The 11,649-nt window shown below is 39.2% G+C and overlaps 1 pseudogene; it reads right to left on the bottom strand.

Annotated features, from left to right (window-relative positions):
* Positions 1 to 5,980: 5,980 nt before the first annotated feature.
* Positions 5,981 to 11,649, bottom strand: LOC133072694 (methylosome protein WDR77-like; annotated as a pseudogene).

The following is an 11,649-nucleotide window of genomic DNA, read 5'->3' on the forward strand; positions in this document are numbered from 1 at the left end:
GACCGACTCCATATTTTAGATTTCCCTGTTCATGAATTATGACTTCTGTTTGCTTTTCTAGTTTCTCACTCTTTGATTTTCTTATCCTTACTTTCATTTTGTATATATTTTTGAGCTTCTGGTATGTTCATTTGGGAACAGACAATGGCTAAGTTTTATCCCATATCCAGATACTAACCTTTCTCCATCATTTCCCTTTTTCTTACAAATTCTCTTCTGCTTAAAATGGTATTTTGGCCAGATGACAGTTTAGAGGTGTATGCAGGAAGGCTAGAGGAGGAGGAATTTTTGAAATTAAAGATTCCTATATGTTGTGAATACTGAGCAGGGAGGTGAGCTCCCTTCCTTCTCCGTGAGACATTAGATTGTTTTTTGGGAATTAAAGTTTTAAAAGGATCATAGGACAGAATAGCAAACTCTTCTCTAAAAAGGAAGAATGGTTGCCTACCAGGTCACATTGAACTGTGTAACCTAATTGACTATATTTAGTAGCTAAAGAAAAACACATGACAATCAAATGGTATGGGGGCTTGGTCAGCCCTGAAATTTCAGAAAAAAGGCAGATTGACTGTGTGTAGGCACAGAAGACTTGGCCCAGAGATAGCATAGAACTGACACCATTCATTCCAAGGTTATGATCACCAAGAAACATTTTGACTATAATTAGACTTTTTGTGTAGCTTTCCTACAGGTAAAGAATGTGTAGGCCATACCAACAAGAGGCAGTAAACACTTTCCTTTGCAAATTAGTAACTTGAAATTGAGTTTATGTGTCAGTCTTTGTGAGCTGGATTAGTGAGATGCTGCGTGGTGTATTGGCAAATCAGTTTTTTTTTTTTAATTGAAATATAGTTGATCTATAATGTGTTAATTTCTGCTATACAGCAAAGTGATTCAGTTGTGTATGTGTGTGTGTGTATATATATATATACACACATTATTTTTATATTCTTTTCCACTTTGATCTATCTCAAGTTATTGAATATGGTTCCCTGTGTTACACAGTAAAATCTTGTTGTTTATTCATTCTGTAAGTAATAGTTTTCATCTGGCTAGCTCCAACCTCCCACTCCATCTTTTCTCCAGCCCCCTCTCCCTTGGCAATTGCAAGTCTGCTCCCTCTGTGAATCTGTTTCTGTTTTGTAGATAGGTTCATTTGTGTTGTATTTTAGATTCCACAGATAAGTGATATATGGTACTTGTCTTTCTCTTTGTGACTTACTTCACTTCATAGGATAATCTCTAGGTTCATCTGTGTTGCTGCTGATGGCATTATTCCATTCTTTTTCATGACTGAGTTGTATTTCTTTGTGTGTATATGTATGTACCACATTTCCTTACCCGTTTATCCACTGATGGATGAATTTAGGTTGTTTCCATGTCCCGGCAATTGTGAAGAGTGCCGCTGTAAACACATAGATATGCATGTATCTTTTTGAATTTTAGTTTTGTCTGTCAACTTGCCACATTCTTTACAGCTGACTGGCCAGGAGCTTTTTGAAGGAAGTGGAGTTTGAACAGTATTTTCAGTGTCTGCATAATCAGGCAGTAGGAACCCTGAGTCCAGGGCTCAGATGACTTCTCTGGGCCAAGGATACAGCTTTGTGATCTGCATTGCTAGGGCTGGCACAATAGACTGTCATGAAACCACTGTGTGCATGTGAAATTTCCTAGGAAGAAAGCGAGGAGTGAGATGAAGACAGCAACTAAGAGTGATATTGAGGGACTCCAACATTTAATGTCCACATAGAAGAGAATAAGCCTGCAATGGAGAAACAAGAGGGGTGATTAGAAAGGTAGGAGGCTCATAGGAGACGGCAGACTCAAAAAATCCAAGAAAAGAGAGTGTAATTGGCCCAACTGTTGAAGACTTTGAAAGATCAAGTAATGTAATCCAAGAACTGAAAAATATCAGTTGAAATGAGTGACATGGAGCCTACTGGTAATGATAATGATGAGGCAGAAGCCAAATTCCAGGGGTTTGGAAAATGTAGGGGGGAGGTGAGAAGGTGGAAATGGGAAGCATAGATAAACTTCTTGAGAAATATATGCTTTAAAGATTTATTTTAATATTTTTTAAAAGTCCAAATATATTTGTATCTCTAGGTAACCAGTCAAAAATGTGAACAGGGATACAAGTTATATTACTACTTTAAAGGAAATTGCATTTCTTTCAAATTCTATTCTATAATATCATATTTACTTTGAAAACTATTTCAGAACCTTTAACTGAATTTTAACTGAAGTACTTACCTAACAGATGAAAATCAGTTGGAAAAATAAATGCATAATGTAAATGATAAAAACAACAAAGAAAAAGCATTCCATTTCAGCATTTTTAAACATAGCAGTAAATGTGGCATTATCTGTATGTAGCCTTTACCTTTCAGAGCAAAATAAAAATTAATTAAATGGGATGTTGCTGAAACTATGTGTGTGTGCTCAGTCACTTGAGTCGTGTCCGACTCTTTATGACTCTGTGGACCACAGCCTGCCAGGCTCCTCTGTCGACGGGATTTTCCCAGCAAGAATACTGGAGTGTGTTGCCATGCCCTTCTCCAGGGGATCTTCCTGACCCAGGGATCAAACCCATGTCTCCTGCATTACAGGTGGATTCTTTTCTGCTGAGCCAGCAAGGAAGCCTCATTCTAGAACTATAGATAAATCAATTTGTAGCTATTAATAGTTCAATATTAATTGAGACAATTAGATTGAAGTTAGAGCATTTAGTACTTTAGAAGGGTTCTATCTATTAGAAGGGTAAGACAAATGACCAATCTTTGTATCCCATCCTTCTGATCACAGTGATTGTTTCAGGCATGGGTGCATAGCCAGATCAGAACAATGATATTTTGTGTGACAATTGCTATCTTGTTAAAAGGAGGGTAAATAAAAATTCACAGGTGGGAAATGGCAGAGGAGACATCTTTTTGGTACTGGATGTTGAGGTATAACAAATGTAAAGTTGGTTATATTGTAGCATATTACTACCACCAGCAGGGAAACTGTGAAACTTCCCAGGAAGGCCAGTCTAAAGATATATTATGTAAGGCAGAATGGAGACGTAGTGTGAAACTGAGACTTTGATGTCATATATTCCTTTATTGTTAAAGTCAGTTTGAGTTGATTTTTCTCTCAAATATAATGATTGTCAGTGGATACAACATTTTAATTATTTTTAATGAACTTTTTCATAAATGAACTTATTTACAAAACAGGATAGTCACAGATATAGAAAACACACTTATGGTTACCAAGGGTAAAAGGTGTGGAGGGGTGACTTGGGAGATTGGGATTGACATATACACATTTCTAAATATAAAATAGATAACTAATAAGAACCTACTGTATAGCACAGGGAAATCTACTTAGTACTTTGTAATGACCAGTATGGGAGGAGTCTAAAAAAGAGTGGGTATATGTATATATATAACTAATTCAATTTACATCTGAAATTAACACATCTGAAACTAACACAACATTGAAAATTAACTATACTTCAATAAAAATTAATCAAAAAAGGGTGCATGTAATGTAATTTTACTTGATTTTGTCTGTATATAAATGTTGATAGTGGAAGGAACCCCATAAAATGATTCCTTAACCTCCATAAGTAGTTCTGCTCTCATCTCTCCCTAACTTGTATCTCTTCCTCCAGTTAGTTTTGAAGGACTTCCTGAGATTATTGTGTCCTTAGATGTAATTTATTCTTGTATGAGACCTACCATACTTCTTTCCCGTAGGAAACAATGCAAAAATTTGGTTAATAAAATGTTGAATAATGATTATTTATTTTAAATAGATCTTATATTTTTAAATTATAGGAAGAGATAACTTCTTGTAATTACTTCTTGAGAATCCATAACTTGGAAATCTGTCATCCCTAGATTCTAACTGTATTAACAGAGAACATGAAAGGTGATTTCTGCTGAGCAGCATGAAAGTCATTAATAGTTTTGGCTTGTCTCCATTTTTCATTCAACATTTCCATAACCTCCCTCATTCTATTTCCAGTATGTTCATGTTTTCCCAGAATAGCTATGAAATCACATAATTAGTCTCCAAATCAGTAATGCTGACACAGCCATTGGCATTAAGTACAAAATAATTGATCAACTTATTTTAAAGAATATATTCCAAAGGAGTCAGGTCTATTTCAAAGACCAGAGAGAGCCTGAACATTAGTACAATGTTTCTGTCCTTAGAACATGAAATGGCTCTTGAGAACTGTCCCCACACTGCCTCCAAGAATGCGTACTCCCAGATGCAGTAAACACCTGCCTTGGTCCAGATTTCTGCATGTATACCATGGTGTGACTGTCTATCATGAAGCCAAAGGACCCAGATCAAGGGAGGTCAGGGAAAGTCTATAAAATAACATATTTAAAGGGGAAAATAATCAAGAGTAAGTTAGGTGGTATATGGAGGCAACAGTGTGTTGCCACCCAAGAAATTTTAATGTAAAAGAAATGGGGATTTCCTTTGAGATTTAATCTACAAAATAAATATACAGTAGATATATAAGGTATATAAAATATTAGGAAGAAAGAAAACTCACAAATAAAAGTAAAAAATAATGATATGTGTGTCTTTGTGTGTACAGAAATAAAGTGAGTTAATCCAAATTTTTTCATCTAAAAAATGCAGATAAAATTGAAAGTGTTAGTTGCTCAGTCATGTCTGACTGTTTGCAACCCCATGGACTGTAGCCTGCTAGGCTCCTCTGTCCATGGGGTTCTCCTGGCAAGAATACTGGAATGGGTTGCCATGCCTTTTTTCAGGGGATCTTCCCAACCTAGGGATCAAACCTGGGTCTCTTGCATGGCAGGCAGATTCTTTACCATTTGAGCCACCATTCTATTTCACAGTGGCATTGTGAAGATTAAATGGAATCAAGCATGTAAAGCATTTAGTACAGTGCCTGCTACATAATAAGAGCTTAGAGTGGGTGGAGAAGGAAGGAGCAGGCACATAGGGCACACAAGAAATGTTATCCATTTGTTCTCTACACAAAAATCTCCCCAGGAACTACTATAAGTGCTTTATATGTTTTAACCCTATAAATCCTCACAAGTACTTTTAAGTACCTTTAAGGCAAGTGCCATTATGTCCATTTTGCTAATTCAGAAGCTGGCACTAAGAAGTTACTTCAGTGTAGCTTTGTCAAGGTTTCAGAGCTGGCAAATGTGCTGAAGTCAGGCTGGACCTGGGTTAGTCTGTACTGTTGGCGTCTGTGGAGGGTGAGTGTAGCCAGAGCCCAATTTGAGGTTCTAATGATTTCTAGGGGTTCCTACCGTATGCCCTGAAGCTTCCTTATTCAAAATTAGTCTTCTTGTGGCTAAAGTCATTCTTAGTTTGTGAAACTGCTTATGTAGTCAAGTGTATTTGCATAATTATAGATTTATAGGAGACCTCTATATTCTTTAACATTTCGACCTGCTTCCAGGGATCTGGTGATTGCACTCTCTCTCTCTCTCTTTTTTTTTTTTTCACTCTCTCTTAAGAGCTGTTTAGATTGTCTTGGTTCTTTGTATGCCTAGTAATTTTGGATTTTATCCTGAACATTTTGAACATTATGCTGTGAACCTCTGGGTTGTGTAAAATTCATCTGGAAATTGTTGATTTTGTTGTTGTTATTTTAGCAGCAGTAAGCCTAGTTAGGTTCAGAGTACAAGTTCTGACTGTCTTCTGTGCTAAGTGGTTCTGTCTTTAAAGTCTTTCCAGCTCCTGGGATCCCATGTGTATCCCACTGGTTGTGAGTCTGGGACCTGGGTGGAGTTACACTGTAGTTCATCTCTAAAGCCTTCATTATGCTGTTTTGGGTCTATTTTGTGCATTCACATCTTGGAGGTGAGCCTAGGACTTGTGTGGGTTCATACAGGGTTACCCAGCTTGAGAGATTCTCCTTGAGCTCCTCTCCTGTTGTTTCCCCAGTGTCTAAGGTTCATTATCCCAGTCCCCTGACTGGAAAACTGCAGTTTCACTCAGAGTTTAGCTTCTTCACACTGTAGTGCATTTCCCATACCTGGGGCATAGAGGAAGGAGGAAAAAGAAAGAAATATCCTGGGTTTCCCCCACACATTTTTGAGGGTGGGGAGCAAGCTCTTTCCTGGATCTTCTGACTGAAGGTAAAGGCTTTCTCTCAGAGTTTTAGGAGTCCATCCAACCGTAATTGTCACTGCCCTCATACTGGGGTTTGCTTTGGGGAAGGCTGGAATACAGGAAAACAAAACAAAGCAGAGAGATTTCACCAAAGCACACAGACGTGTCACTACCCCATCCTCTGATCAGAAAAAGCGTATCTTTTGGAGATTTTCATGTCCACACTTGATGCACAGTTCCAGGATTTGGGTTGCCATTGGGCCAGGCTAGGAAACTGCTGTTCAGGTTGTTCTTTGAGTTTTGGTTGCCTTCTTCAATGTGCTTGCTCTTATTTATTTTCAAAATCCTCAGATAGTTGCTTTTTTTGTATTCTGTTGCAGGGGTTTTATTTGTAATTACCAGGAGAGTTAGAGTGTAGTGGGCTTAAACCATCTTAAATGGAAACAGAAATTCCTTGGTTAGCTCTTAAACAGCTGATACGTATGTGATCTGATATGTTCACTGTGTATTGCGATATAAAGATCCTTAATCCACTAGAGTTACTTATTTGTTGATCTACTTTTTCAGTAAATACTTGAATACCTACTGTGTTCCACACCTTAAAAATGCGTTAGAATATATTTATAATAAGTCCCAGTTTCTACCCAAGTTTCTCATTGTCAGGTACAGAAGACAGATATACCAGTAATTGCAGTACAGAATAAGTGCTATCGTGGATCTTGGATTTTCTTTTATGGGAGTGGGTAGAAACCCTAAGAAGTGAACTTTTTCAAAGGCTAGGCTCTTTGGAACTAGATGTCTCCATGGTCTTTCTTTTCTTCTGGTAGCTCCCCATTGCTCTCTCTGCTTTTTATTAAATATAGTCCAGAATAGTTCATTCCAAGGTACAACTAGATGTTTCTATTTTATAAAGAGATTTAATGACATATATTTTAAGCAAAATTAAAAGTAAATTCTTACTTAACTGGGTTAGTTGAGATAAATTTATTTAGAAACCAGGAATCTTTTCCAATTTCCTCTGCCATCACTACACCTTGGTCTCAGGATCTTATCACTTGACCAAGAATCAATCCCCTCCATCGCACATTTTGAAAATACATTCTTTTTATCATGGAGCCAGTTCCAAGCTGTAGATATGAGTTCTATTTTAGCTTCTTTCCAGGGCTTCAAACCACCCCTGATTTTAGTTATCTATCAGTGCTTAAAAAATTATCCCTAAAGCTTAGGAGCTTCAAGTAACAAATGTCTATTATCTCACATTTTCTGTGAGTCAGATGTTAGATGTCTCTGGCCCTTGGTCCCTTGTGAGGTTTCAGTTAAGCTATCAGATGAGACCACAGTCTCATCTGAGGCTTAACTGGGGAAACATGCACTTGTGAGTTTGTTCAGTTCCTCTTAGGGTGCTGGACTGAGGGCTTGTGCTCTTTGCTAGCTGTTAATGAGTTCTGTGCCATGATCTACAGTTCCTTGCTATGTCTCTTCAGAGGGCTGCTCTTCACATGACAGCTGACTTCTCTCAGAACGAATGTGTGAGAGAGTGAGAGGGGACCTCAAAGACAGAAGCTGTGGTCTTTATGGAACCTAACCTCAGTAATAAGCCATCGCTTTGTGTCATATAGTCTGTTAAGGGGAAGCCACTAATCCAGCCCACACTCAAAATGAAAGGATTGCAAACCTTGACTGCTTGGATCAGTGCATTTCTTATTTGCTCTGCCCAGGACTTCTCTATCTTAAGTCATGGGCTAATACAACCTTCAAATGCTGACTCAAAGCATCTCAAATTTCATAGATATTTGTTTCTGTCCTTTGAATTTTGTTTATTCATCTTAAAAAGTGTAAAGTGAACTTGCTCAGTCATGTCCGACTCTTTGCGACCCCATGGACACCAGGCTTCTCCGTCCATTGGATTTTCTAGGCAAGAGTCCTGGAGTGGGTTGCCCTTTCCTTCTCCAGGGAATCTTCCTGACCCAGGGATCGAACCCAGGTCTCCCGCTTTGTAGACAGACGCTTCACCGTCTGAGCCACCAGGGAAGTCCTTTATTCATCTTACCTTTGAACTATTTCTTTTCTAGTTTGGATTCAATCAAGTTAGATCCCCCTTTAAAATATCCTATAAGAAGTCATGGGCTTCCCAGGTGTTGCTGGTGGTAAAGAACCTGCCTGCCAATGAAGGAGACATAAGAGACACAGGTTTGATCCCTAGGTGGGGAAGATCCCCTGGAGAAGTGCATGGCAACCCACTCCAGTATTCTTGCTGGGAGAATCCCATGGACAAAGGAGATGGCAGGTTATGGGGTCGCCAAGAGTCAGACAGGACTGAAGTGACTTAGCATGCATGCATAAATCATGATGCATATTTATATGTTAATTAAAATAATCATCTTCCTAAAGAAGTCTCTTCTGACTTTCAAAAGGTATGTAAAATATTTAAGACAACATATTTACATTTGATTTAGACATGCATTGTCTGCCTTCTGTTGGATTGTTACTGTTCATTCCCCAGTTACTTTGGAGAGAGGGAGGAAATTCTTTCACAGTGGAAAAAATCTTTTTTCATTCAGGTCACTTTGAATATAATTTTTCAGGATGTGATTTTTTTAGAGAAGCTCTGTAAATTCAAAATTGTATTATTATTTATGTATTAATGCATAACTAAAGATACACTTATTAAAATCACAGAAAGGGCATTACTTCTATGGAAAATATACATATTCTATCATATGATCTGCTCCAATATGACTATTACTAATAGAATTAATAATCCTAACATTTTTGCATCGTGTGCATTAGAATGGGAATGCCACTTATAATCTTCTACTTAGTAAATCTGTGTCTCCTTCAGATTTTAATATCTTATGTCCTATGAAATATATTATTTTTCTTTTTCTTGTGACTTAAATTTTTCCCAATTCTTATAAGTTTTTAGTTTAACAAAACTAATTCTGGAATGTCCTCTTTCATCTTCTCAAACAATAATTCACTTGCTGCTAAAGCTAATTGAGCATTAATTACCATATTATCTTCACAGTGTTACAGTAGCACATGATATTATGTTAAGAGCCATGTGAAATGAGGGCATGAATATTTTGTGCTGAGGGGTTTGTGGGTCCAGAGATAGACTCTAAAGACCAGAAAACTGAAGTATAATCACTGGAAATAGGTAATGCAGAAGTGCAAAAGTCAATTTCATTTACATCTTAGAACAAGATGTATATTTCGTTATCTTTTGTCAAAAGCTTTATTCATTGAATTCACCTGCAATGCAGGAGATCCCATTTCAATTCCTGGGTCGGGAAGATCCCCTGGAGAAGGGATAGGCCACCCACTCCAATATTCTTGGGCTTCCCTGGCAGCTTGGATGGTAAAGAATCTGCTTGCAATGCGGGAGACCTGAGTTCGATCCCTGGGTCAGGAAGATTCCCTGGAGGAGGGCATGGCAACCCACTCCAGTACTCTTGTCTGGAGAATCCCATGGACAGAGGAGCCTGGCGGGGTATAGTTCATGGGGTCGCAAAGAGTCGGATATGACTGAGCAACTAAGCACATTAGCAGCAGCAGCAGCTCCCATTTATGTCAGTTCTGAGCTGAGAACAGTCACTTTCTTCAGAGCTCATAGTATGATAGAAAAAACAGTAGTAAATGTTAAAAATCTCCCTTTTTAAAAACTTAAAAATTAAGAGATTTTTAAGAAAAAGATTTTAGTATGAAATATTTTATACGGGGTTTCCCTGGTGTCTCAGACGTGAAAGAATCTGCCTGCAATGCAGGAGACCTAGGTTCGAGCCCTGGGTTGGGAAGATTCCTTGGAGAAGTGAATGGGTACCCACTCTAGTATTCTTTCCTGAAGAATTCCATAAACTTTTGTCCAAAAAACTTTCACCACCCTCTAGCTGATGTAGAAAATATTTTTTTTTTCATGTTCAAGGAAATTGTTCTTCCCTGACTATAGGGCTTCAGAATCCAGCCTCTCCCAGCCTGAGAGACAATGCCTACTAACTGCACAGATCTGGTATACTCACACACTATATAAGGCTCCTGTGTTGTCTCACACAATGAGAGGGCAGGAGCAAAGGGAGTGGATACTTTTCGGGGGATTTGCTTTTTGTCTGGAATCCAACCTGCTCAGCAACACTCTTAGTTCCAGGCTCTGGGAGAGGTTCTGTGGGCATGAAATGGTGGAGGACCTCACGGTCGCAGCCCGCTGTGGTAAGAAGGGAGTGATTCAGTGAGGACAAAGTAGCATCGCTCACAAAGTTTCCGTGGGCTTGGCTTCTAAACCTCCGGAGGGTCTAAGTCCAGTACCGCAAGTGAGTGGTTTGTCACTGACCGAGGCCAGGAGGGGAGCACTGTGTGGAGAGAACACCAGCTCAGTGACGCACTAGGACTGCACCCCCGAGCTGAGGGCACAGCTTGCACTCTTGGTGTCCACGGTGGGACAGTCCCATTCTCATCCCCAAAGACAAAGACTTTAGTCTGCTGAGGACGCAGCGCCAGGGAGGCAAGAAGGTAGCCAGAGACACTGTGTCCCATCTGTGAGGCTGGCTTGGGACAGCAGATATCCTCCAGTAAGATTGTATTGTCCTCACCACATGAAAGAAACACAGGATATCTCCACTAGGATACCTATTGAATGATAATCGTTTAACTATGTAGCAGTCCTTTAAAATCCTCTCCCCAAAGAAGGACATTGAGCAGTCATTTTAATTCTTTCTAAGCATTATCCACAAATCTTAGCGCTCTTAAGCTATTACTTCTAGATCAAAGACCTTTGGTATTTCCTCTTTGTTTACAGGGTGTACTCCAAACTTTTAAGTTCAAAGTATGACGCCTTGTGGGGCTTCCCTGGTGGCTTAGATGGTAAAGAATCTGCCTGCGATGTGAGTGACCCAGGTTCAATCCCTGAGTCGAGAAGATCCCCTGGAGAAGGGAATAGCTATCCACTCCAGTATTCTTGCCTGGAAAATTCCTTAGACAGAGGATCCTGATGGGCTACTGTCTATGGGGTCACAAAGAATTGTGACTGAGCGACTAACACTTTCACTTTTCATGAAAACTTGTGGTCCCAGAAGACTTTCCTAGCCCCACCATTCATTACTTTATGACACTCCAGCTTTGACTTTAATGATGAATGGTTTTGACAACTGTATTTTAACCAAACCATTCTCATGCTTTGTGTTGTCTCCTTGCCTTTCCAACTGCTGTTCCTTTCACCTGGCTCTTTATCTGGTTCTTAACCACGTGTGACATTGCTCTTTCCCTCCTCTTATTGCCAGGGATATTTGGCAGTATTGAGACTTTCTGGTTGGCCCAACTCGAGGATGCCACTGGTGTCTAGTGGATAGAGGCTAGGGATGCTGCTAAACATTCTACAATGCAGACACCATGACAAAGAATGATCTCTTCCAAAACATTCCTAGTGCCAAGGTTGAGAATCTCAAGCTAGAGAGTCCTGTCCTTTGCTCTTTGTTCAAATTCTAACTATTCTTTATAGCTTCTTTAAATGATTACCTCCTCCATGAAAGCTGGTCTTGGTCTTTCCATCTGCAT

Source organism: Dama dama, chromosome 18 (genome assembly GCF_033118175.1).
Source record: "Dama dama isolate Ldn47 chromosome 18, ASM3311817v1, whole genome shotgun sequence".
Classification (NCBI taxonomy): domain Eukaryota; kingdom Metazoa; phylum Chordata; class Mammalia; order Artiodactyla; family Cervidae; genus Dama; species Dama dama.